Source organism: Saccoglossus kowalevskii, chromosome 11 (assembly GCF_978046115.1).
Source record: "Saccoglossus kowalevskii chromosome 11, keSacKowa6.1, whole genome shotgun sequence".
In the NCBI taxonomy this organism is placed as follows: Eukaryota; Metazoa; Hemichordata; class Enteropneusta; family Harrimaniidae; genus Saccoglossus; species Saccoglossus kowalevskii.
In genome coordinates, this window is record NC_140651.1 from 32,283,266 (window position 1) to 32,309,112 (window position 25,847).

A 25,847-nucleotide genomic window follows, 5' to 3' on the forward strand; every position below is an offset into this window, starting at 1 on the left:
ATTTTTAGGAAGGATTTATTACAGATTGGAGTGAGGGCACGTCGCATTCCTCCTGCGCCGCAAGTTTGTATATATCGATGTTTAACTCGACGATATATCATACCAAAAAAACGAATGTCCTACCGAGATTTGAACTCGGATCGCTGGATTCCGAGTCCAGAGTGCTAACCATTACACCATAGAGCCTGTAATACTTCCTTCCAATATACATTTCTATGGTGAAAACAAACATTACTCAGAAAGATAAAATTCCATTCAACTGAGATGAACGATGCAATTCGAATACCTGTGCGTCACTCAGACATTGACACCGTCTCACGCATTGATATCATGAATGGTATTATTGTTTTAGGAACTGCCATCAGATGATGATTTTAAGGAAGGATTTATTACAGATTGGCGTGAGGGCACGTCGCATTCCTCCTGCGCCGCAAGTTTGTATATATCGATGTTTATCTCGGCGATATATCATACCAAAATAAACGAATATCCTACCGAGATTTGAACTCGGATCGCTGGATTTAAAGTCCAGAGTACTAACCATTACACCATAGGGCCTGTAATACTTCCTGCCAATATACATTTCTATGGTGAAAACAAACATTACTCAGAAAGATAAAAATCCTTTCAACTGAGATGACCGATGCAATTCGAATACCTGTGCGTCACTCAGACATTGACACCTTCTCACGCATTGATATCATGAAAAGTATTATTGTTTTAGCAAGTGCCATCAGATGATGATTTTAAGGAAGGATTTATTACAGATTGGCGTGAGGGCACGTCGCATTCCTCCTGCGCCGCAAGTTTGTATATATCGATGATTACCTCGGAGATATATCATACCAAAATAAACGAAGGTACTACCGAGATTTGAACTCGGATCACTGGATTCAAAGTCCAGGGTGCTCACCATTACACCATAGGGCCTGTAATACTTCCTTCTAATATACATTTCTATGGTGAAAACAAACATTACTCAGAAAAATAAAAATCCTTTCAACTGAGATGAACTATGCAATTCGAATACATGTGCGTCACTCAGACATTGACACCTTCTCACGCATTGATATCATGAATGGTATTATTGTTTTAGGAACTGCCATCAGATGATGATTTTAAGGAAGGATTTATTACAGATTGGCGTGAGGGCACGTCGCATTCCTCCTGCGTCGCAAGTTTGTATATATCGATGTTTATCTCGGCGATATATCATACCAAAATAAACGAAGATCCTACCGAGATTTGAAGTCGGATCGCTGGATTTAATGTCCAGAGTACTAACCATTACACCATAGGGCCTGTAATACTTACTGCCAATATACATTTCTATGGTGAAAACAAATATTACTCAGAAAGATAAAAATCCTTTCAACTGAGATGACCGATGCAATTCGAATACATGTGCGTCACTCAGACATTGACACCTTCTCACGCATTGATATCATGAATGGTATTCTTGTTTTAGCAACTGCCCTCAGATGATGATTTTTAAGAAGGATTTATTACAGATTGGAGTGAGGGCACGTCACATTCCTCCTGCGCCGCAAGTTTGTATATATCGATGTTTATCTCGGCGATATATCATATCAAAATAAACGAAGGTCCTAACGAGATTTGAAATCGGATCGCTGGATTCAAAGTCCAAAGTGCTAACCATTACACAGTAGGACCTGTAATACTTCCTTCCTTTATACATTTCTATGGTGAAAACAAACATTACTCAGAAAGATAAAAATCCTTTCAACTGAGATGACCAATGCATTTCGAATACATGTGCGTCACTCAGACATTGACACCATCTCACGCATTGATATCATGAATGGTATTATTGTTTTAGCAACTGCCCTCAGATGATGATTTTTAGGAAGGATTTATTACAGATTGGAGTGAGGGCACGTCGCATTCCTCCTGCGCCGCAAGTTTGTATATATCGATGTTTAACTCGACGATATATCATACCAAAAAAACGAATGTCCTACCGAGATTTGAACTCGGATCGCTGGATTCAGAGTCCAGAGTGCTAACCATTACACGTAGAGCCTGTAATACTTCCTTCCAATATACATTTCTATGGTGAAAACAAACATTACTCAGAAAGATAAAATTCCTTTCAACTGAGATGACCGATGCAATTCGAATACCTGTGCGTCACTCAGACATTGACACCGTCTCACGCATTGATATCATGAATGGTATTATTGTTTTAGGAACTGCCATCAGATGATGATTTTAAGGAAGGATTTATTACAGATTGGCGTGAGGGCACGTCGCATTCCTCCTGCGCCGCAAGTTTGTATATATCGATGTTTATCGAGGCGATATATTATACCAAAATAAACGAAGGTCCTACCGAGATTTGAACTCGGATCGCTGGATTCAGAGTCCAGAATGCTAACCATTACACCATAGGACCTGTAATACTTCCTTCCAATATACATTTCTATGGTGAAAACAAACATTACTTAGAAAGATAAAAATCCTTTCAACTGAGATGAACGATGCAATTCGAATACATGTGCGTCACTCAGACATTGACACCTTCTCACGCATTGATATCATGAATGGTATTATTGTTTTAGCAAGTGCCATCAGATGATGATTTTAAGGAAGGATTTATTACAGATTGGCGTGAGGGCACGTCGCATTCCTCCTGCCCCGCAAGTTTGTATATATCGATGTTTACCTCGGGGATATATCATACCAAAATAAACGAAGGTCCTACCGAGATTTGAACTCGGATCACTGGATTCAAAGTCCAGAGTGCTCACCATTACACCATAGGACATGTAATACTTCCTTCCAATATACATTTCTATGGTGAAAACAAACATTACTCAGAAAAATAAAAATCCTTTCAACTGAGATGAACTATGCAATTCGAATACCTGTGCGTCACTCAGACATTGACACCGTCTCACGCATTGATATCATGAAAATTATTATTGTTTTAGCAAGTGCCATCAGATGACGATTTTAAGGAAGGATTTATTACAGATTGGCGTGAGGGCACGTCGCATTCCTCCTGCGCCGCAAGTTTATATATATCGATGTTTTCCTCGGGGATATATCATACCAAAATAAACGAAGATCCTACCGAGATTTGAACTCGGGTCGCTGGAGTTAAAGTCCAGAGTACTAACCATTACACCATAGGGCCTGTAATACTTCCTGCCAATATACATTTCTATGGTGAAAACAAACATTACTCAGAAAGATAAAAATCCTTTCAACTGAGATGAACGATGCAATTCGAATACATGTGCGTCACTCAGACATTGACACCTTCTCACGCATTGATATCATGAATGGTATTATTGTTTTAGGAACTGCCATCAGATGATGATTTTAAGGCAGGATTTTTTACAGATTGGCGTGAGGGCACGTCGAATTCCTCCTGCGCCGCAAGTGTGTATAAATCGATGTTTATCTCGGCGATATATCATACCAAAATAAATGAAGGTCCTACCGAGATTTGAACTCGGATCGCTGGATTCAAAGTCCAGAGTGCTAACCATTACACCATAGGACCTGTAATAATTCTTTCGAATATACGTTTCTATGGTGAAAACAAACATTACTCAGAAAGATAATAATCTTTTCAACTGAGATGACCGATGCAATTGGAATACCTGTGCGTCACTCAGACATTGACACCTTCTCACGCATTGATATCATGAATGGTATTACTGTTTTAGGAACTGCGATCAGATGATGATTTTAAGGAAGGATTTATTACAGATTGGCGTGAGGGCACGTCGCATTCCTCATGCGCCGCAAGTGTGTATATATCGATGTTTATCTCGGCGATATATCATACCAAAATAAACGAAGATCCTACCGAGATTTGAACTCGGGTCGCTGGATTTAAAGTCCAGAGTACTAACCATTACACCATAGGGCCTGTAATACTTCCTGCCAATATACATTTCTATGGTAAAAACAAACATTACTCAGAAAGATAAAAATCCTTTCAACTGAGATGACCGATGAATTTCGAATACCTGTGCGTCATTCAGACATTGACACCTTCTCACGCATTGTTATCATGAATGGAATTATTGTTTTAGCAACTGCCATCAGATGATGATTTTAAGGAAGGATTTATTACAGATTGGCGTGAGGGCACGTCGCATTCCTCCTGCACCGCAAGTTTGTATATATCGATATTTATCTCGGCGATATATCATACCAAAATAAAGGAAGGTCCTTCTGAGATTTGAACTCGGATCGCTGGATTCAAAGTCCAGATTGCTGATCATTACACCATAGGACTTGTAATACTTCTTTCCAATATACATTTCTATGGTGAAAACAAACATTACTCAGAAAGATAAAAATCCTTTCAACTGAGATGACCGATGCAATTCGAATACCTGTGCGTCACTCAGACATTGACACCGTCTCACGCATTGATATCATGAATGGTATTACTGTTTTAGGAACTGCGATCAGATGATGATTTTAAGGAAGGATTTATTACAGATTGGCGTGAGGGCACGTCGCATTCCTCCTGCGCCGCAAGTGTGTATATATCGATGTTTATCTCGGCGATATATCATACCAAAATAAACGAAGGTCCTACCGAGATTTGAACTCGGATCGCTGGATTCAAAGTCCAGAGTGCTAACCATTACACCATAGGACCTGTAATACTTCTTTCCAATATACGTTTCTATGGTGAAAACAAACATTACTCAGAATGATTAAAATACTTTCAACTGCGATGACCGATGCATTTCGAATACCTGTGCGTCACTCAGACATTGACACCTTCTCACGCATTGATATCATGAATGGTATTCTTGTTTTAGCAACTGCCCTCAGATGATGATTTTTAAGAAGGATTTATTACAGATTGGAGTGAGGGCACGTCACATTCCTCCTGCGCCGCAAGTTTGTATATATCGATGTTTATCTCGGCGATATATCATATCAAAATAAACGAAGGTCCTAACGAGATTTGAAATCGGATCGCTGGATTCAAAGTCCAGAGTACTAACCATTACACAGTAGGACCTGTAATACTTCTTTCCAATATACGTTTCTATGGTGAAAACAAACATTACTCAGAATGATTAAAATACTTTCAACTGCGATGACCGATGCATTTCGAATACCTGTGCGTCACTCAGACATTGACACCTTCTCACGTATTGATATCATGAATGGTATTATTGTTTTAGCAACTGCCATCAGATGATGATTTTAAGGCAGGATTTTTTACAGATTGGCGTGAGGGCACGTCGCATTCCTCCTGCGCCGCAAGTGTGTATATATCGATGTTTATCTCGGCGATATATCATACCAAAATAAACGAAGGTCCTACCGAGATTTGAACTCGGATGGCTGGATTCAAAGTCCAGAGTGCTAACCATTACACCATAGGACCTGTAATACTTCCTTTCAATATACGTTTTATGGTGAAAACAAACATTACTCAGAAAGATAAAAATCCTTTCAACTGAGATGACCGATGCAATTCGAATACCTGTGCGTCACTCAGACATTGACACCTTCTCACGCATTGATATCATGAATGGTATTATTGTTTTAGCAACTGCCATCAGATGATGATTTTAAGGAAGGATTTATTACAGATTGGCGTGAGGGCACGTCGCATTCCTCCTGCGCCGCAAGTTTGTATATATCGATGTTTATCTCGGCGATATATCATACCAAAATAACCGAAAGTCCCACTGAGATTTGAACTCGGATCGCTGGATTCAAAGTCCAAAGTGCTAACCACTACACCATAGGGCCTGTAATACTTCCTTCCAATATACATTTCCATGGTGAAAACAAACATTACTCAGAAAGATAAAATTCCTTTCAACTGAGATGACCGATGCAATTCGAATACCTGTGCGTCACTCAGACATTGACACCGTCTCACGCATTGATATCATGAATGGTATTATTGTTTTAGCAACTGCCATCAGATGATGATTTTAAGGAAGGATTTATTACAGATTGGCGTGAGGGCACGTCGCATTCCTCCTGCGCCGCAAGTTTGTATATATCGATGTTTATCTCGGCGATATATCATACCAAAATAAACGAAAATCCTACCGAGATTTGAACTCGGATCGCTGGATTTAAAGTCCAGAGTACTAACCATTACACCATAGGGCCTGTAATACTTCCTGCCAATATACATTTCTATGGTGAAAACAAACATTACTCAGAAAGATAAAAATCCTTTCAACTGAGATGACCGATGAATTTCGAATACCTGTGCGTCATTCAGACATTGACACCTTCTCACGCATTAATATCATGAATGGTATTATTGTTTTAGCAACTGCCATCAGATGATGATTTTAAGGAAGGATTTATTACAGATTGGCGTGAGGGCACGTCGCATTCCTCCTGCGCCGCAAGTTTGTATATATCGATGTTTATCTCGGCGATATATCATACCAAAATAAACGAAGGTCCTACAGAGATTTGAACTCGGATCGCTGGATTCAAAGTCCAGAGTGCTAACCATTACACCATAGGACCTGTAATACTTATCAATATACATTTCTATGGTGAAAACAAACATTACTCAGAAAGATAAAAATCCTTTCAACTGAGATGACCGATGCAATTCGAATACCTGTGCGTCACTCAGACATTGACACCGTCTCACGCATTGATATCATGAAAGGTATTATTGTTTTAGCAACTGCCATCAGATGATGATTTTAAGGAAGGATTTATTACAGATTGGCGTGAGGGCACGTCGCATTCCTCCTGCGCCGCAAGTTTATATATATCGATGTTTACCTCGGGGATATATCATACCAAAATAAACGAAGGTACTACCGAGATTTGAACTCAGATCGCTGGATTCAAAGTCCAGATTGCTCACCATTACACCATAGGACCTGTAATACTTGCTTCCAATATACATTTCTATGGTGAAAACAAACATTACTCAGAAAGATAAAAATCCTTTCAACTGAGATGAACGATGCAATTCGAATACCTGTGCGTCACTCAGACATTGACACCTTCTCACGCATTGATATCATGAAAGGTATTATTGTTTTAGCAACTGCCATCAGATGATGATTTTAAGGAAGGATTTATTACAGATTGGCGTGAGGGCACGTCGCATTCCTCCTGCGCCGCAAGTTTGTATATATCGATGTTTATCTCGGCGATATATCATACCAAAATAAACGAAGGTCCTACAGAGATTTGAACTCGGATCGCTGGATTCAAAGTCCAGAGTGCTAACCATTACACCATAGGACCTGTAATACTTATCAATATACATTTCTATGGTGAAAACAAACATTACTCAGAAAGATAAAAATCCTTTCAACTGAGATGACCGATGCAATTCGAATACCTGTGCGTCACTCAGACATTGACACCGTCTCACGCATTGATATCATGAAAGGTATTATTGTTTTAGCAACTGCCATCAGATGATGATTTTAAGGAAGGATTTATTACAGATTGGCGTGAGGGCACGTCGCATTCCTCCTGCGCCGCAAGTTTATATATATCGATGTTTACCTCGGGGATATATCATACCAAAATAAACGAAGGTACTACCGAGATTTGAACTCAGATCGCTGGATTCAAAGTCCAGATTGCTCACCATTACACCATAGGACCTGTAATACTTGCTTCCAATATACATTTCTATGGTGAAAACAAACATTACTCAGAAAGATAAAAATCCTTTCAACTGAGATGAACGATGCAATTCGAATACATGTGCGTCACTCAGACATTGACACCTTCTCACGCATTGATATCATGAATGGTATTATTGTTTTAGGAACTGCCATCAGATGATGATTTTAAGGCAGGATTTTTTACAGATTGGCGTGAGGGCACGTCGCATTCCTCCTGCGCCGCAAGTGTGTATATATCGATGTTTATCTCGGCGATATATCATACCAAAATAAACGAAGATCCTACCGAGATTTGAACTCGGGTCGCTGGATTTAAAGTCCAGAGTACTAACCATTATAGAATAGGGCCTGTAATACTTCCTGCCAATATACATTTCTATGGTGAAAACAAACATTACTCAGAAAGATAAAAATCCTTTCAACTGAGATGACCGATGAATTTCGAATACCTGTGCGTCATTCAGACATTGACACCTTCTCACGCATTATTATCATGAATGGAATTATTGTTTTAGCAACTGCCATCAGATGATGATTTTAAGGAAGGATTTATTACAGATTGGCGTGAGGGCACGTCGCATTCCTCCTGCACCGCAAGTTTGTATATATCGATATTTATCTCGGCGATATATCATACCAAAATAAACGAAGGTCCTACTGAGATTTGAACTCGGATCGCTGGATTCAAAGTCCAGATTGCTGATCATTACACCATAGGACTTGTAATACTTCCTTCCAATATACATTTCTATGGTGAAAACAAACATTACTCAGAAAGATAAAAATCCTTTCAACTGAGATGACCGATGCAATTCGAATACCTGTGCGTCACTCAGACATTGACACCGTCTCACGCATTGATATCATGAATGGTATTACTGTTTTAGGAACTGCGATCAGATGATGATTTTAAGGAAGGATTTATTACAGATTGGCGTGAGGGCACGTCGCATTCCTCCTGCGCCGCAAGTGTGTATATATCGATGTTTATCTCGGCGATATATCATACCAAAATAAACGAAGGTCCTACCGAGATTTGAACTCGGATCGCTGGATTCAAAGTCCAGAGTGCTAACCATTACACCATAGGACCTGTAATACTTCTTTCCAATATACGTTTCTATGGTGAAAACAAACATTACTCAGAATGATTAAAATACTTTCAACTGCGATGACCGATGCATTTCGAATACCTGTGCGTCACTCAGACATTGACACCTTCTCACGCATTGATATCAAGAATGGTATTCTTGTTTTAGCAACTGCCCTCAGATGATGATTTTTAAGAAGGATTTATTACAGATTGGAGTGAGGGCACGTCACATTCCTCCTGCGCCGCAAGTTTGTATATATCGATGTTTATCTCGGCGATATATCATATCAAAATAAACGAAGGTCCTAACGAGATTTGAAATCGGATCGCTGGATTCAAAGTCCAGAGTACTAACCATTACACAGTAGGACCTGTAATACTTCCTTCCTTTATACATTTCGATGGTGAAAACAAACATTACTCAGAAAGATAAAAATCCTTTCAACTGAGATGACCGATGCATTTCGAATACATGTGCGTCACTCAGACATTGACACCATCTCACGCATTGATATCATGAATGGTATTATTGTTTTAGCAACTGCCCTCAGATGATGATTTTTAGGAAGGATTTATTACAGATTGGCGTGAGGGCACGTCGCATTCCTCCTGCGCCGCAAGTGTGTATATATCGATATTTATCTCGGCGATATATCATACCAAATTAAACGAAGGTCCTACAGAGTTTTGAACTCGGATCGCTGGATTCAAAGTCCAGATTGCTGATCATTACACCATAGGACTTGTAATACTTCCTTCCAATATACATTTCTATGGTGAAAACAAACATTACTCAGAAAGATAAAAATCTTTTCAACTGAGATGACCGATGCAATTCGAATACCTGTGCGTCACTCAGACATTGACACCGTCTCACGCATTGATATCATGAAAGGTATTATTGTTTTAGCATCTGCCATCATATGATGATTTTAAGGAAGGATTTATTACAGATTGGCGTGAGGGCACGTCGCATTCCTCCTGCGCCGCAAGTTTATATATATCGATGTTTTCCTCGGGGATATATCATACCAAAATAAACGAAGATCCTACCGAGATTTGAACTCGGGTCGCTGGATTTAAAGTCCAGAGTACTAACCATTACACCATAGGGCCTGTAATACTTCCTGCCAATATACATTTCTATGGTGAAAACAAACATTACTCAGAAAGATAAAAATCCTTTCAACTGAGATGAACGATGCAATTCGAATACATGTGCGTCACTCAGACATTGACACCTTCTCACGCATTGATATCATGAATGGTATTATTGTTTTAGGAACTGCCATCAGATGATGATTTTAAGGCAGGATTTTTTACAGATTGGCGTGAGGGCACGTCGCATTCCTCCTGCGCCGCAAGTATGTATATATCGATGTTTATCTCGGCGATATATCATACCAAAATAAACGAAGGTCCTACCGAGATTTGAACTCGGATCGCTGGATTCAGAGTCCAGAGTGCTAACCATAACACCATAGGACCTGTAATACTTATCAATATACATTTCTATGGTGAAAACAAACATTACTCAGAAAGATAAAAATCTTTTCAACTGAGATGACCGATGCAATTCGAATACCTGTGCGTCACTCAGACATTGACACCGTCTCACGCATTGATATCATGAATGGTATTATTGTTTTAGCAACTGCCCTCAGATGATGATTTTTAGGAAGGATTTATTACAGATTGGCGTGAGGGCACGTCGCATTCCTCCTGCGCCGCAAGTTTGTATATATCGATGTTTATCTCGGCGATATATCATACCAAAATAACCGAAAGTCCCACTGAGATTTGAACTCGGATCGCTGGATTTAAAGTCCAGAGTACTAACCATTACACCATAGGGCCTGTAATACTTCCTGCCAATATACATTTCTATGGTGAAAACAAACATTACTCAGAAAGATAAAAATCCTTTCAACTGAGATGACCGATGAATTTCGAATACCTGTGCGTCATTCAGACATTGACACCTTCTCACGCATTAATATCATGAATGGTATTATTGTTTTAGCAACTGCCATCAGATGATGATTTTAAGGAAGGATTTATTACAGATTGGCGTGAGGGCACGTCGCATTCCTCCTGCGCCGCAAGTTTGTATATATCGATATTTATCTCGGCGATATATCATACCAAAATAAACGAAGGTCCTACAGAGATTTGAACTCGGATCGCTGGATTCAAAGTCCAGAGTGCTAACCATTACACCATAGGACCTGTAATACTTATCAATATACATTTCTATGGTGAAAACAAACATTACTCAGAAAGATAAAAATCCTTTCAACTGAGATGACCGATGCAATTCGAATACCTGTGCGTCACTCAGACATTGACACCGTCTCACGCATTGATATCATGAAAGGTATTATTGTTTTAGCAACTGCCATCAGATGTTGATTTTAAGGAAGGATTTATTACAGATTGGCGTGAGGGCACGTCGCATTCCTCCTGCGCCGCAAGTTTATATATATCGATGTTTACCTCGGGGATATATCATACCAAAATAAACGAAGGTACTACCGAGATTTGAACTCAGATCGCTGGATTCAAAGTCCAGATTGCTCACCATTACACCATAGGACCTGTAATACTTGCTTCCAATATACATTTCTATGGTGAAAACAAACATTACTCAGAAAGATAAAAATCCTTTCAACTGAGATGAACGATGCAATTCGAATACATGTGCGTCACTCAGACATTGACACCTTCTCACGCATTGATATCATGAATGGTATTATTGTTTTAGGAACTGCCATCAGATGATGATTTTAAGGCAGGATTTTTTACAGATTGGCGTGAGGGCACGTCGCATTCCTCCTGCGCCGCAAGTGTGTATATATCGATGTTTATCTCGGCGATATATCATACCAAAATAACCGAAGATCCTACCGAGATTTGAACTCGGGTCGCTGGATTTAAAGTCCAGAGTACTAACCATTACACCATAGGGCCTGTAATACTTCCTGCCAATATACATTTCTATGGTGAAAACAAACATTACTCAGAAAGATAAAAATCCTTTCAACTGAGATGACCGATGCATTTCGAATACATGTGCGTCACTCAGACATTGACACCATCTCACGCATTGATATCATGAATGGTATTATTGTTTTAGCAACTGCCCTCAGATGATGATTTTTAGGAAGGATTTATTACAGATTGGCGTGAGGGCACGTCGCATTCCTCCTGCGCCGCAAGTGTGTATATATCGATATTTATCTCGGCGATATATCATACCAAAATAAACGAAGGTCCTACAGAGATTTGAACTCGGATCGCTGGATTCAAAGTCCAGATTGCTGATCATTACACCATAGGACTTGTAATACTTCCTTCCAATATACATTTCTATGGTGAAAACAAACATTACTCAGAAAGATAAAAATCCTTTCAACTGAGATGACCGATGCAATTCGAATACCTGTGCGTCACTCAGACATTGACACCTTCTCACGCATTGATATCATGAATGGTATTACTGTTTTAGGAACTGCGATCAGATGATGATTTTAAGGAAGGATTTATTACAGATTGGCGCGAGGGCACGTCGCATTCCTCCTGCGCCGCAAGTGTGTATATATCGATGTTTATCTCGGCGATATATCATACCAAAATAAACGAAGGTCCTACCGAGATTTGAACTCGGATCGCTGGATTCAGAGTCCAGAGTGCTAACCATTACACCATAGGACCTGTAATACTTATCAATATACATTTCTATGGTGAAAACAAACATTACTCAGAAAGATAAAAATCTTTTCAACTGAGATGACCGATGCAATTCGAATACCTGTGCGTCACTCAGACATTGACACCGTCTCACGCATTGATATCATGAAAGGTATTATTGTTTTAGCAACTGCCATCATATGATGATTTTAAGGAAGGATTTATTACAGATTGGCGTGAGGGCACGTCGCATTCCTCCTGCGCCGCAAGTTTATATATATCGATGTTTTCCTCGGGGATATATCATACCAAAATAAACGAAGATCCTACCGAGATTTGAACTTGGGTCGCTGGATTTAAAGTCCAGAGTACTAACCATTACACCATAGGGCCTGTAATACTTCCTGCCAATATACATTTCTATGGTGAAAACAAACATTACTCAGAAAGATAAAAATCCTTTCAACTGAGATGAACGATGCAATTCGAATACATGTGCGTCACTCAGACATTGACACCTTCTCACGCATTGATATCATGAATGGTATTATTGTTTTAGGAACTGCCATCAGATGATGATTTTAAGGCAGGATTTTTTACAGATTGGCGTGAGGGCACGTCGAATTCCTCCTGCGCCGCAAGTGTGTATAAATCGATGTTTATCTCGGCGATATATCATATCAAAATAAACGAAGGTCCTACCGAGATTTGAACTCGGATCGCTGGATTCAAAGTCCAGACTGCTAACCATTACACCATAGGACCTGTAATACTTCTTTCCAATATACGTTTCTATGGTGAAAACAAACATTACTCAGAATGATTAAAATACTTTCAACTGCGATGACCGATGAATTTCGAATACCTGTGCGTCATTCAGACATTGACACCTTCTCACGCATTATTATCATGAATGGAATTATTGTTTTAGCAACTGCCATCAGATGATGATTTTAAGGAAGGATTTATTACAGATTGGCGTGAGGGCACGTCGCATTCCTCCTGCACCGCAAGTTTGTATATATCGATATTTATCTCGGCGATATATCATACCAAAATAAACGAAGGTCCTACTGAGATTTGAACTCGGATCGCTGGATTCAAAGTCCAGATTGCTGATCATTACACCATAGGACTAGTAATACTTCCTTCCAATATACATTTCTATGGTGAAAACAAACATTACTCAGAAAGATAAAAATCCTTTCAACTGAGATGAACGATGCAATTCGAATACATGTGCGTCACTCAGACATTGACACCTTCTCACGCATTGATATCATGAATGGTATTATTGTTTTAGGAACTGCCATCAGATGATGATTTTAAGGCAGGATTTTTTACAGATTGGCGTGAGGGCACGTCGCATTCCTCCTGCGCCGCAAGTGTGTATATATCGATGTTTATCTCGGCGATATATCATACCAAAATAACCGAAGATCCTACCGAGATTTGAACTCGGGTCGCTGGATTTAAAGTCCAGAGTACTAACCATTACACCATAGGGCCTGTAATACTTCCTGCCAATATACATTTCTATGGTGAAAACAAACATTACTCAGAAAGATAAAAATCCTTTCAACTGAGATGACCGATGAATTTCGAATACCTGTGCGTCATTCAGACATTGACACCTTCTCACGCATTATTATCATGAATGGAATTATTGTTTTAGCAACTGCCATCAGATGATGATTTTAAGGAAGGATTTATTACAGATTGGCGTGAGGGCACGTCGCATTCCTCCTGCACCGCAAGTTTGTATATATCGATATTTATCTCGGCGATATATCATACCAAAATAAACGAAGGTCCTACTGAGATTTGAACTCGGATCGCTGGATTCAAAGTCCAGATTGCTGATCATTACACCATAGGACTAGTAATACTTCCTTCCAATATACATTTCTATGGTGAAAACAAACATTACTCAGAAAGATAAAAATCCTTTCAACTGAGATGACCGATGTAATTCGAATACCTGTGCGTCACTCAGACATTGACACCGTCTCACGCATTGATATCATGAATGGTATTACTGTTTTAGGAACTGCGATCAGATGATGATTTTAAGGAAGGATTTATTACAGATTGGCGTGAGGGCACGTCGCATTCCTCCTGCGCCGCAAGTGTGTATATATCGATGTTTATCTCGGCGATATATCATACCAAAATAAACGAAGGTCCTACCGAGATTTGAACTCGGATCGCTGGATTCAAAGTCCAGATTGCTGATCATTACACCATAGGACCTGTAATACTTCTTTCCAATATACGTTTCTATGGTGAAAACAAACATTACTCAGAATGATTAAAATACTTTCAACTGCGATGACCGATGCATTTCGAATACCTGTGCGTCACTCAGACATTGACACCTTCTCACGCATTGATATCATGAATGGTATTCTTGTTTTAGCAACTGCCCTCAGATGATGATTTTTAAGAAGGATTTATTACAGATTGGAGTGAGGGCACGTCACATTCCTCCTGCGCCGCAAGTTTGTATATATCGATGTTTATCTCGGCGATATATCATATCAAAATAAACGAAGGTCCTAACGAGATTTGAAATCGGATCGCTGGATTCAAAGTCCAGAGTACTAACCATTACACAGTAGGACCTGTAATACTTCCTTCCTTTATACATTTCGATGGTGAAAACAAACATTACTCAGAAAGATAAAAATCCTTTCAACTGAGATGACCGATGCATTTCGAATACATGTGCGTCACTCAGACATTGACACCATCTCACGCATTGATATCATGAATGGTATTATTGTTTTAGCAACTGCCCTCAGATGATGATTTTTAGGAAGGATTTATTACAGATTGGCGTGAGGGCACGTCGCATTCCTCCTGCGCCGCAAGTGTGTATATATCGATATTTATCTCGGCGATATATCATACCAAAATAAACGAAGGTCCTACAGAGATTTGAACTCGGATCGCTGGATTCAAAGTCCAGATTGCTGATCATTACACCATAGGACTTGTAATACTTCCTTCCAATATACATTTCTATGGTGAAAACAAACATTACTCAGAAAGATAAAAATCCTTTCAACTGAGATGACCGATGCAATTCGAATACCTGTGCGTCACTCAGACATTGACACCTTCTCACGCATTGATATCATGAATGGTATTACTGTTTTAGGAACTGCGATCAGATGATGATTTTAAGGAAGGATTTATTACAGATTGGCGCGAGGGCACGTCGCATTCCTCCTGCGCCGCAAGTGTGTATATATCGATGTTTATCTCGGCGATATATCATACCAAAATAAACGAAGGTCCTACCGAGATTTGAACTCGGATCGCTGGATTCAGAGTCCAGAGTGCTAACCATTACACAATAGGACCTGTAATACTTATCAATATACATTTCTATGGTGAAAACAAACATTACTCAGAAAGATAAAAATCTTTTCAACTGAGATGACCGATGCAATTCGAATACCTGTGCGTCACTCAGACATTGACACCGTCTCACGCATTGATATCATGAAAGGTATTATTGTTTTAGCAACTGCCATCATATGATGATTTTAAGGAAGGATTTATTACAGATTGGCGTGAGGGCACGTCGCATTCCTCCTGCGCCGCAAGTTTATATATATCGATGTTTTCCTCGGGGATATATCATACCAAAATAAACGAAGATCCTACCGAGATTTGAACTTGGGTCGCTGGATTTAAAGTCCAGAGTACTAACCATTACACCATAGGGCCTGTAATACTTCCTGCCAATATACATTTCTATGGTGAAAACAAACATTACTCAGAAAGATAAAAATCCTTTCAACTGAGATGAACGATGCAATTCGAATACATGTGCGTCACTCAGACATTGACACCTTCTCACGCATTGATATCATGAATGGTATTATTGTTTTAGGAACTGCCATCAGATGATGATTTTAAGGCAGGATTTTTTACAGATTGGCGTGAGGGCACGTCGAATTCCTCCTGCGCCGCAAGTGTGTATAAATCGATGTTTATCTCGGCGATATATCATATCAAAATAAACGAAGGTCCTACCGAGATTTGAACTCGGATCGCTGGATTCAAAGTCCAGACTGCTAACCATTACACCATAGGACCTGTAATACTTCTTTCCAATATACGTTTCTATGGTGAAAACAAACATTACTCAGAATGATTAAAATACTTTCAACTGCGATGACCGATGCATTTCGAATACCTGTGCGTCACTCAGACATTGACACTTTCTCACGTATTGATATCATGAATGGTATTATTGTTTTAGCAACTGCCATCAGATGATGATTTAAAGGAAGATTTATTACAGATTGGCGTGAGGGCACGTCGCATTCCACCTGCGCCGCAAGTTTGTATATATCGATGTTTATCTCGGCGATATATCATACCAAAATAAAAGAAGATCCTACCGAGATTTGAACTCGGATCGCTGGATTTAAAGTCCAGAGTACTAACCATTACACCATAGGGCGTGTAATACTTCCTGCCAATATACATTTCTATGGTGAAAACAAACATTACTCAGAAAGATAAAAATCCTTTCAACTGAGATGACCGATGAATTTCGAATACCTGTGCGTCATTCAGACATTGACACCTTCTCACGCATTATTATCATGAATGGTATTATTGTTTTAGCAACTGCCATCAGATGATGATTTTAAGGTAGGATATATTACAGATTGGCGTGAGGGCACGTCGCATTCCTCCTGCGCCGCAAGTTTGTATATATCGATATTTATCTCGGCGACATATCATACCAAAATAAAAGAAAGTCCTACCGAGATTTGAACTCGGATCGCTGGATTCAAAGTCCAGAGTGCTAACCATTACACCATAGGACCTGTAATACTTCTTTCGAATATACGTTTCTATGGTGAAAACAAACATTACTCAGAAAGATAATAATCCTTTCAACTGAGATGACCGATGCAATTGGAATACATGTGCGTCACTCAGACATTGACACCTTCTCACGCATTATTATCAAGAATGGTATTATTGTTTTAGCAACTGCCATCAGATGATGATTTTAAGGAAGGATTTATTACAGATTGGCGTGAGGGCACGTCGCATTCCTCCTGCGCCGCAAGTTTGTATATATCGATATTTATCTCGGCGATATATCATACCAAAATAAACGAAGGTCCTACAGAGATTTGAACTCGGATCGCTGGATTCAAAGTCCAGATTGCTGATCATTACACCATAGGACTTGTAATACTTCTTTCCAATATACATTTCTATGGTGAAAACAAACATTACTCAGAAAGATAAAAATCCTTTCAACTGAGATGACCGATGCAATTCGAATACCTGTGCGTCACTCAGACATTGACACCTTCTCACGCATTGATATCATGAATGGTATTACTGTTTTAGGAACTGCGATCTGATGATGATTTTAAGGAAGGATTTATTACAGATTGGCGTGAGGGCACGTCGCATTCCTCCTGCGCCGCAAGTGTGTATATATCGATGTTTATCTCGGCGATATATCATACCAAAATAAACAAAGGTGCTACCGAGATTTGAACTCGGATCGCTGGATTCAAAGTCCAGAGTGCTAACCATTACACCATAGGACCTGTAATACTTCTTTCCAATATACGTTTCTATGGTGAAAACAAACATTACTCAGAATGATTAAAATACTTTCAACTGCGATGACCGATGCATTTCGAATACCTGTGCGTCACTCAGACATTGACACTTTCTCACGTATTGATATCATGAATGGTATTATTGTTTTAGCAACTGCCATCAGATGATGATTTAAAGGAAGATTTATTACAGATTGGCGTGAGGGCACGTCGCATTCCTCCTGCGCCGCAAGTTTGTATATATCGATGTTTATCTCGGCGATATATCATACCAAAATAAAAGAAGATCCTACCGAGATTTGAACTCGGATCGCTGGATTTAAAGTCCAGAGTACTAACCATTACACCATAGGGCGTGTAATACTTCCTGCCAATATACATTTCTATGGTGAAAACAAACATTACTCAGAAAGATAAAAATCCTTTCAACTGAGATGACCGATGAATTTCGAATACCTGTGCGTCATTCAGACATTGACACCTTCTCACGCATTATTATCATGAATGGTATTATTGTTTTAGCAACTGCCATCAGATGATGATTTTAAGGTAGGATATATTACAGATTGGCGTGAGGGCACGTCGCATTCCTCCTGCGCCGCAAGTTTGTATATATCGATATTTATCTCGGCGACATATCATACCAAAATAAACGAAGGTTCTACCGAGATTTGAACTCGGATCGCTGGATTTAAAGTCCAGAGTACTAACCATTACACCATAGGGCCTGTAATACTTCCTGCCAATATACATTTCTATGGTGAAAACAAACATTACTCAGAAAGATAACAATCCTTTCAACTGAGATGACCGATGAATTTCGAATACCTGTGCGTCATTCAGACATTGACACCTTCCCACGCATTAATATCATGAATGGTATTATTGTTTTAGCAACTGCCATCAGATGATGATTTTAAGGAAGGATTTATTACAGATTGGCGTGAGGGCACGTCGCATTCCTCCTGCGCCGCAAGTTTGTATATATCGATATTTATCTCGGCGATATATCATACCAAAATAAACGAAGGTCCTACAGAGATTTGAACTCGGATCGCTGGATTTAAAGTCCAGAGTACTAACCATTACACCATAGGGCCTGTAATACTTCCTGCCAATATACATTTCTATGGTGAAAACAAACATTACTCAGAAAGATAACAATCCTTTCAACTGAGATGACCGATGAATTTCGAATACCTGTGCGTCATTCAGACATTGACACCTTCCCACGCATTAATATCATGAATGGTATTATTGTTTTAGCAACTGCCATCAGATGATGATTTTAAGGAAGGATTTATTACAGATTGGCGTGAGGGCACGTCGCATTCCTCCTGCGCCGCAAGTTTGTATATATCGATATTTATCTCGGCGATATATCATACCAAAATAAACGAAGGTCCTACAGAGATTTGAACTCGGATCACTGGATTCAAAGTCCAGAGTGCTAACCATTACACCATAGGACCTGTAATACTTATCAATATACATTTCTATGGTGAAAACAAACATTACTCAGAAAGATAAAAATCCTTTCAACTGAGATGACCGATGCAATTCGAATACCTGTGCGTCACTCAGACATTGACACCGTCTCACGCATTGATATCATGAAAGGTATTATTGTTTTAGCAACTGCCATCAGATGATGATTTTAAGGAAGGATTTATTACAGATTGGCGTGAGGGCACGTCGCATTCCTCCTGCGCCGCAAGTTTATATATATCGATGTTTACCTCGGGGATATATCATACCAAAATAAACGAAGGTACTACCGAGATTTGAACTCAGATCGCTGGATTCAAAGTCCAGAGTGATCACCATTACACCATAGGACCTGTAATACTTCCTTCCAATATACATTTCTATGGTGAAAACAAACATTACTCAGAAAGATAAAAATCCTTTCAACTGAGATGAACGATGCAATTCGAATACATGTGCGTCACTCAGACATTGACACCTTCTCACGCATTGATATCATGAATGGTATTATTGTTTTAGGAACTGCCATCAGATGATGATTTTAAGGCAGGATTTTTTACAGATTGGCGTGAGGGCACGTCGCATTCCTCCTGCGCCGCAAGTGTGTATATATCGATGTTTATCTCGGCGATATATCATACCAAAATAAACGAAGGTCCTACCGAGATTTGAGCTCGGATCGCTGGATTCAAAGTCCAGAGTGCTAACCATTACACCATAGGACCTGTAATACTTCTTTCGAATATACGTTTCTATGGTGAAAACAAACATTACTCAGAAAGATAATAATCCTTTCAACTGAGATGACCGATGCAATTGGAATACCTGTGCGTCACTCAGACATTGACACCTTCTCATGCATTGATATCATGAATGGTATTATTGTTTTAGGAACTGCCATCAGATGATGATTTTAAGGAAGGATTTATTACAGATTGGCGTGAGGGCACGTCGCATTCCTCCTGCGCCGCAAGTTTATATATATCGATGTTTACCTCGGGGATATATCATACCAAAATAAACGAAGGTACTACCGAGATTTGAACTCAGATCGCTGGATTCAAAGTCCAGAGTGCTCACCATTACACCATAGGACCTGTAACACATCCTTCCAATATACATTTCTATGGTGAAAACAAACATTACTCAGAAAGATAATAATCCTTTCAACTGAGATGAACGATGCAATTCGAATACATGTGCGTCACTCAGACATTGACACCTTCTCACGCATTGATATCATGAATGGTATTATTGTTTTAGGAACTGCCATCAGATGATGATTTTAAGGCAGGATTTTTTACAGATTGGCGTGAGGGCACGTCGCATTCCTCCTGCGCCGCAAGTGTGTATATATCGATGTTTATCTCGGCGATATATCATACCAAAATAAACGAAGGTCCTACCGAGATTTGAACCCGGATCGCTGGATTCAAAGTCCAGAGTACTAACCATTACACCATAGGACCTGTATTACTTCTTTCGAATATACGTTTCTATGGTGAAAACAAACATTACTCAGAAAGATAATAATCCTTTCAACTGAGATGACCGATGCAATTGGAATACCTGTGCGTCACTCAGACATTGACACCTTCTCACGCATTGATATCATGAATGGTATTATTGTTTTAGGAACTGCCATCAGATGATGATTTTAAGGAAGGATTTATTACAGATTGGCGTGAGGGCACGTCGCATTCCTCCTGCGCCGCAAGTTTGTATATATCGATGTTTATCTCGGCGATATATCATACCAAAATAAACGAAGATCCTACCGAGATTTGAATTCGGATCGCTGGATTTAAAGTCCAGAGTACTAACCATTACACCATAGGGCCTGTAATACTTCCTGCCAATATACATTTCTATGGTGAAAACAAACATTACTCAGAAAGATAAAAATCCTTTCAACTGAGATGACCGATGCAATTCGAATACCTGTGGGTCACTCAGACATTGACACCGTCTCACGCATTGATATCATGAAAGGTATTATTGTTTTAGCAACTGCCATCAGATGATGATTTTAAGGAAGGATTTATTACAGATTGGCGTGAGGGCACGTCGCATTCCTCCTGCGCCGCAAGTTTGTATATATCGATATTTATCTCGGCGATATATCATACCAAAATAAACGAAGGTCCTACAGAGTTTTGAACTCGGATCGCTGGATTCAAAGTCCAGATTGCTGATCATTACACCATAGGACTTGTAATACTTCCTTCCAATATACATTTCCATGGTGAAAACAAACTTTACTCAGAAAGATAAAAATCCTTTCAACTGAGATGACCGATGCAATTCGAATACCTGTGCGTCACTCAGACATTGACACCTTCTCACGCATTGATATCATGAATGGTATTACTGTTTTAGGAACTGCGATCAGATGATGATTTTACGGAAGGATTTATTACAGATTGGCGTGAGGGCACGTCGCATTCCTCCTGCGCCGCAAGTGTGTATATATCGATGTTTATCTCGGCGATATATCATACCAAAATAAACGAAGGTACTACCGAGATTTGAACTCGGATCGCTGGATTCAAAGTCCAGAGTGCTAACCATTACACCATAGGACCTGTAATACTTCTTTCCAATATACGTTTCTATGGTGAAAACAAACATTACTCAGAAAGATAATAATCCTTTCAACTGAGATGACCGATGCAATTGGAATTCCTGTGCGTCACTCAGACATTGACACCTTCTCACGCATTGATATCATGAATGGTATTATTGTTTTAGGAACTGCCATCAGATGATGATTTTAAGGAAGGATTTATTACAGATTGGCGTGAGGGCACGTCGCATTCCTCCTGCGCCGCAAGTTTGTATATATCGATGTTTATCTCGGCGATATATCATACCAAAATAAACGAAGATTCTACCGAGATTTGAACTCGGATCGCTGGATTTAAAGTCCAGAGTACTAACCATTACACCATAGGGCCTGTAATACTTCCTGCCAATATACATTTCTATGGTGTAAACAAACATTACTCAGAAAGATAAAAATCCTTTCAACTGAGATGACCGATGAATTTCGAATACCTGTGCGTCATTCAGACATTGACACCTTCTCACGCATTATTATCATGAATGGTATTATTGTTTTAGCAACTGCCATCAGATGATGATTTTAAGGAAGGATTTATTACAGATTGGCGTGAGGGCACGTCGCATTCCTCCTGCGCCGCAAGTTTGTATATATCGATGTTTACCTCGGGGATATATCATACCAAAATAAACGAAGGTCCTACCGAGATTTGAACTCGGATCGCTGGATTCAAAGTCCAGATTGCTGATCATTACACCATTGGACTTGGAATACTTCCTTCCAATATACATTTCCATGGTGAAAACAAACATTACTCAGAAAGATAAAAATCCTTTCAACTGAGATGACCGATGCAATTCGAATACCTGTGAGTCACTCAGACATTGACACCTTCTCACGCATTGATATCATGAATGGTATTACTGTTTTAGGAACTGCGATCAGATGATGATTTTACGGAAGGATTTATTACAGATTGGCGTGAGGGCACGTCGCATTCCTCCTGCGCCGCAAGTGTGTATATATCGATGTTTATCTCGGCGATATATCATACCAAAATAAACGAAGGTACTACCGAGATTTGAACTCGGATCGCTGGATTCAAAGTCCAGAGTGCTAACCATTACACCATAGGACCTGTAATACTTCTTTCCAATATACGTTTCTATGGTGAAAACAAAGATTACTCAGAAAGATAAAAATCCTTTCAACTGAGATGACCGATGCAATTCGAATACCTGTACGTCACTCAGACATTGACACCTTCTCACGCATTGATATCATGAATGGTATTACTGTTTTAGGAATTGCAATCAGATGATGATTTTAAGGAAGGATTTATTACAGATTGGCGTGAGGGCACATCGCATTCCTCCTGCGCCGCAAGTTTGTATATATCGATGTTTATCGACGGCGATATATCATACCAAAATAAACGAAGATCCTACCGAGATTTGAACTCGGATCGCTGGATTTAAAGTCCAGAGTACTAACCATTACACCATAGGGCCTGTAATACTTCCTGCCAATATACATTTCTATGGTGAAAACAAACATTACTCAGAAAGATAAAAATCCTTTCAACTGAGATGACCGATGCAATTCGAATACCTGTGCGTCACTCAGACATTGACACCGTCTCACGCATTGATATCATGAAAGGTATTATTGTTTTAGCAACTGCCATCAGATGATGATTTTAAGGAAGGATTTATTACAGATTGGCGTGAGGGCACGTCGCATTCCTCCTGCGCCGCAAGTTTGTATATATCGATATTTATCTCGGCGATATATCATACCAAAATAAACGAAGGTCCTACAGAGTTTTGAACTCGGATCGCTGGATTCAAAGTCCAGATTGCTGATCATTACACCATAGGACTTGGAATACTTCCTTCCAATATACATTTCCATGGTGAAAACAAACATTACTCAGAAAGATAAAAATCCTTTCAACTGAGATGACCGATGCAATTCGAATACCTGTGCGTCACTCAGACATTGACACCTTCTCACGCATTGATATCATGAATGGTATTACTGTTTTAGGAACTGCGATCAGATGATGATTTTACGGAAGGATTTATTACAGATTGGCGTGAGGGCACGTCGCATTCCTCCTGCGCCGCAAGTGTGTATATATCGATGTTTATCTCGGCGATATATCACACCAAAATAAACGAAGGTACTACCGAGATTTGAACTCGGATCGCTGGATTCAAAGTCCAGAGTGCTAACCATTACACCATAGGACCTGTAATACTTCTTTCCAATATACGTTTCTATGGTGAAAACAAACATTACTCAGAAAGATAAAAATCCTTTCAACTGAGATGACCGATGCAATTCGAATACCTGTACGTCACTCAGACATTGACACCTTCTCACGCATTGATATCATGAATGGTATTATTGTTTTAGGAACTGCCATCAGATGATGATTTTAAGGAAGGATTTATTACAGATTGGCGTGAGGGCACGTCGCATTCCTCCTGCGCCGCAAGTTTGTATATATCGATATTTATCTCGGCGATATATCATACCAAAATAAACGAAGGTCCTACAGTGTTTTGAACTCGGATCGCTGGATTCAAAGTCCAGATTGCTGATCATTACACCATAGGACTTGTAATACTTCCTTCCAATATACATTTCTATGATGAAAACAAACATTACTCAGAAAGATAAAAATCCTTTCAACTGAGATGACCGATGCAATTCGAATACCTGTGCGTCACTCAGACATTGACACCTTCTCACGCATTGATATCATGAATGGTATTACTGTTTTAGGAATTGCGATCAGATGATGATTTTAAGGAAGGATTTATTACAGATTGGCGTGAGGGCACATCGCATTCCTCCTGCGCCGCAAGTTTGTATATATCGATTTTTATCTCGGCGATATATCATACCAAAATAAACGAAGATCCTACCGAGATTTGAACTCGGATCGCTGGATTTAAAGTCCAGAGTACTAACCATTACACCATAGGGCCTGTAATACTTCCTGCCAATATACATTTCTATGGTGAAAACAAACATTACTCAGAAAGATAAAAATCCTTTCAACTGAGATGACCGATGCAATTCGAATACCTGTGCGCCACTCAGACATTGACACCTTCTCACGCATTGATATCATGAATGGTATTATTGTTTTAGGAACTGCCATCAGATGATGATTTTAAGGAAGGATTTATTACAGATTGGCGTGAGGGCACGTCGCATTCCTCCTGCGCCGCAAGTTTGTATATATCGATATTTATCTCGGCGATATATCATAACAAAATAAACGAAGGTCCTACAGTGTTTTGAACTCGGATCGCTGGATTCAAAGTCCAGATTGCTGATCATTACACCATATTACTTGTAATACTTCCTTCCAATATACATTTCTATGATGAAAACAAACATTACTCAGAAAGATAAAAATCCTTTCAACTGAGATGACCGATGCAATTCGAATACCTGTGCGTCACTCAGACATTGACACCTTCTCACGCATTGATATCATGAATGGTATTACTGTTTTAGGAATTGCGATCAGATGATGATTTTAAGGAAGGATTTATTACAGATTGGCGTGAGGGCACATCGCATTCCTCCTGCGCCGCAAGTTTGTATATATCGATGTTTATCTCGGCGATATATCATACCAAAATAAACGAAGATCCTACCGAGATTTGAACTCGGATCGCTGGATTTAAAGTCCAGAGTACTAACCATTACACCATAGGGCCTGTAATACTTCCTGCCAA

General features: G+C 39.5%; 25 non-coding genes across 25 annotated transcripts; all 25 read right to left on the reverse strand.

The window, feature by feature from the left end:
- Positions 1-111: 111 nt before the first annotated feature.
- On the reverse strand, positions 112-186 carry TRNAP-CGG (transfer RNA proline (anticodon CGG)). Its single transcript has one exon. It is a non-coding gene; the product is annotated as a tRNA-Pro (tRNA).
- Positions 187-2,344: 2,158 nt separating this feature from the next.
- Positions 2,345-2,416, reverse strand: TRNAQ-CUG (transfer RNA glutamine (anticodon CUG)). The gene has a single exon. It is a non-coding gene; the product is annotated as a tRNA-Gln (tRNA).
- Positions 2,417-2,716: 300 nt separating this feature from the next.
- Positions 2,717-2,788, reverse strand: TRNAQ-UUG (transfer RNA glutamine (anticodon UUG)). Its single transcript has one exon. It is a non-coding gene; the product is annotated as a tRNA-Gln (tRNA).
- A 672-nt stretch (positions 2,789-3,460) lies between these two features.
- On the reverse strand, positions 3,461-3,532 carry TRNAQ-UUG (transfer RNA glutamine (anticodon UUG)). Its single transcript has one exon. It is a non-coding gene; the product is annotated as a tRNA-Gln (tRNA).
- Positions 3,533-4,576: 1,044 nt separating this feature from the next.
- Positions 4,577-4,648, reverse strand: TRNAQ-UUG (transfer RNA glutamine (anticodon UUG)). Its single transcript has one exon. It is a non-coding gene; the product is annotated as a tRNA-Gln (tRNA).
- A 672-nt stretch (positions 4,649-5,320) lies between these two features.
- On the reverse strand, positions 5,321-5,392 carry TRNAQ-UUG (transfer RNA glutamine (anticodon UUG)). Its single transcript has one exon. It is a non-coding gene; the product is annotated as a tRNA-Gln (tRNA).
- Positions 5,393-6,435: 1,043 nt separating this feature from the next.
- On the reverse strand, positions 6,436-6,507 carry TRNAQ-UUG (transfer RNA glutamine (anticodon UUG)). The gene has a single exon. It is a non-coding gene; the product is annotated as a tRNA-Gln (tRNA).
- Positions 6,508-7,176: 669 nt separating this feature from the next.
- On the reverse strand, positions 7,177-7,248 carry TRNAQ-UUG (transfer RNA glutamine (anticodon UUG)). Its single transcript has one exon. It is a non-coding gene; the product is annotated as a tRNA-Gln (tRNA).
- A 1,413-nt stretch (positions 7,249-8,661) lies between these two features.
- Positions 8,662-8,733, reverse strand: TRNAQ-UUG (transfer RNA glutamine (anticodon UUG)). The gene has a single exon. It is a non-coding gene; the product is annotated as a tRNA-Gln (tRNA).
- A 1,416-nt stretch (positions 8,734-10,149) lies between these two features.
- On the reverse strand, positions 10,150-10,221 carry TRNAQ-CUG (transfer RNA glutamine (anticodon CUG)). Its single transcript has one exon. It is a non-coding gene; the product is annotated as a tRNA-Gln (tRNA).
- Positions 10,222-10,890: 669 nt separating this feature from the next.
- On the reverse strand, positions 10,891-10,962 carry TRNAQ-UUG (transfer RNA glutamine (anticodon UUG)). The gene has a single exon. It is a non-coding gene; the product is annotated as a tRNA-Gln (tRNA).
- A 1,413-nt stretch (positions 10,963-12,375) lies between these two features.
- TRNAQ-CUG (transfer RNA glutamine (anticodon CUG)) lies at positions 12,376-12,447 on the reverse strand. Its single transcript has one exon. It is a non-coding gene; the product is annotated as a tRNA-Gln (tRNA).
- Positions 12,448-13,116: 669 nt separating this feature from the next.
- TRNAQ-UUG (transfer RNA glutamine (anticodon UUG)) lies at positions 13,117-13,188 on the reverse strand. Its single transcript has one exon. It is a non-coding gene; the product is annotated as a tRNA-Gln (tRNA).
- Positions 13,189-15,720: 2,532 nt separating this feature from the next.
- TRNAQ-CUG (transfer RNA glutamine (anticodon CUG)) lies at positions 15,721-15,792 on the reverse strand. The gene has a single exon. It is a non-coding gene; the product is annotated as a tRNA-Gln (tRNA).
- A 669-nt stretch (positions 15,793-16,461) lies between these two features.
- TRNAQ-UUG (transfer RNA glutamine (anticodon UUG)) lies at positions 16,462-16,533 on the reverse strand. The gene has a single exon. It is a non-coding gene; the product is annotated as a tRNA-Gln (tRNA).
- Positions 16,534-17,204: 671 nt separating this feature from the next.
- Positions 17,205-17,276, reverse strand: TRNAQ-UUG (transfer RNA glutamine (anticodon UUG)). Its single transcript has one exon. It is a non-coding gene; the product is annotated as a tRNA-Gln (tRNA).
- Positions 17,277-17,948: 672 nt separating this feature from the next.
- Positions 17,949-18,020, reverse strand: TRNAQ-UUG (transfer RNA glutamine (anticodon UUG)). Its single transcript has one exon. It is a non-coding gene; the product is annotated as a tRNA-Gln (tRNA).
- Positions 18,021-19,435: 1,415 nt separating this feature from the next.
- Positions 19,436-19,507, reverse strand: TRNAQ-UUG (transfer RNA glutamine (anticodon UUG)). The gene has a single exon. It is a non-coding gene; the product is annotated as a tRNA-Gln (tRNA).
- Positions 19,508-19,804: 297 nt separating this feature from the next.
- TRNAQ-UUG (transfer RNA glutamine (anticodon UUG)) lies at positions 19,805-19,876 on the reverse strand. The gene has a single exon. It is a non-coding gene; the product is annotated as a tRNA-Gln (tRNA).
- Positions 19,877-20,176: 300 nt separating this feature from the next.
- TRNAQ-UUG (transfer RNA glutamine (anticodon UUG)) lies at positions 20,177-20,248 on the reverse strand. Its single transcript has one exon. It is a non-coding gene; the product is annotated as a tRNA-Gln (tRNA).
- A 300-nt stretch (positions 20,249-20,548) lies between these two features.
- Positions 20,549-20,620, reverse strand: TRNAQ-UUG (transfer RNA glutamine (anticodon UUG)). The gene has a single exon. It is a non-coding gene; the product is annotated as a tRNA-Gln (tRNA).
- A 300-nt stretch (positions 20,621-20,920) lies between these two features.
- On the reverse strand, positions 20,921-20,992 carry TRNAQ-UUG (transfer RNA glutamine (anticodon UUG)). The gene has a single exon. It is a non-coding gene; the product is annotated as a tRNA-Gln (tRNA).
- A 1,044-nt stretch (positions 20,993-22,036) lies between these two features.
- TRNAQ-UUG (transfer RNA glutamine (anticodon UUG)) lies at positions 22,037-22,108 on the reverse strand. The gene has a single exon. It is a non-coding gene; the product is annotated as a tRNA-Gln (tRNA).
- A 1,044-nt stretch (positions 22,109-23,152) lies between these two features.
- Positions 23,153-23,224, reverse strand: TRNAQ-UUG (transfer RNA glutamine (anticodon UUG)). The gene has a single exon. It is a non-coding gene; the product is annotated as a tRNA-Gln (tRNA).
- A 1,045-nt stretch (positions 23,225-24,269) lies between these two features.
- Positions 24,270-24,341, reverse strand: TRNAQ-UUG (transfer RNA glutamine (anticodon UUG)). Its single transcript has one exon. It is a non-coding gene; the product is annotated as a tRNA-Gln (tRNA).
- Between the last annotated feature and the right edge of the window lie 1,506 nt (positions 24,342-25,847).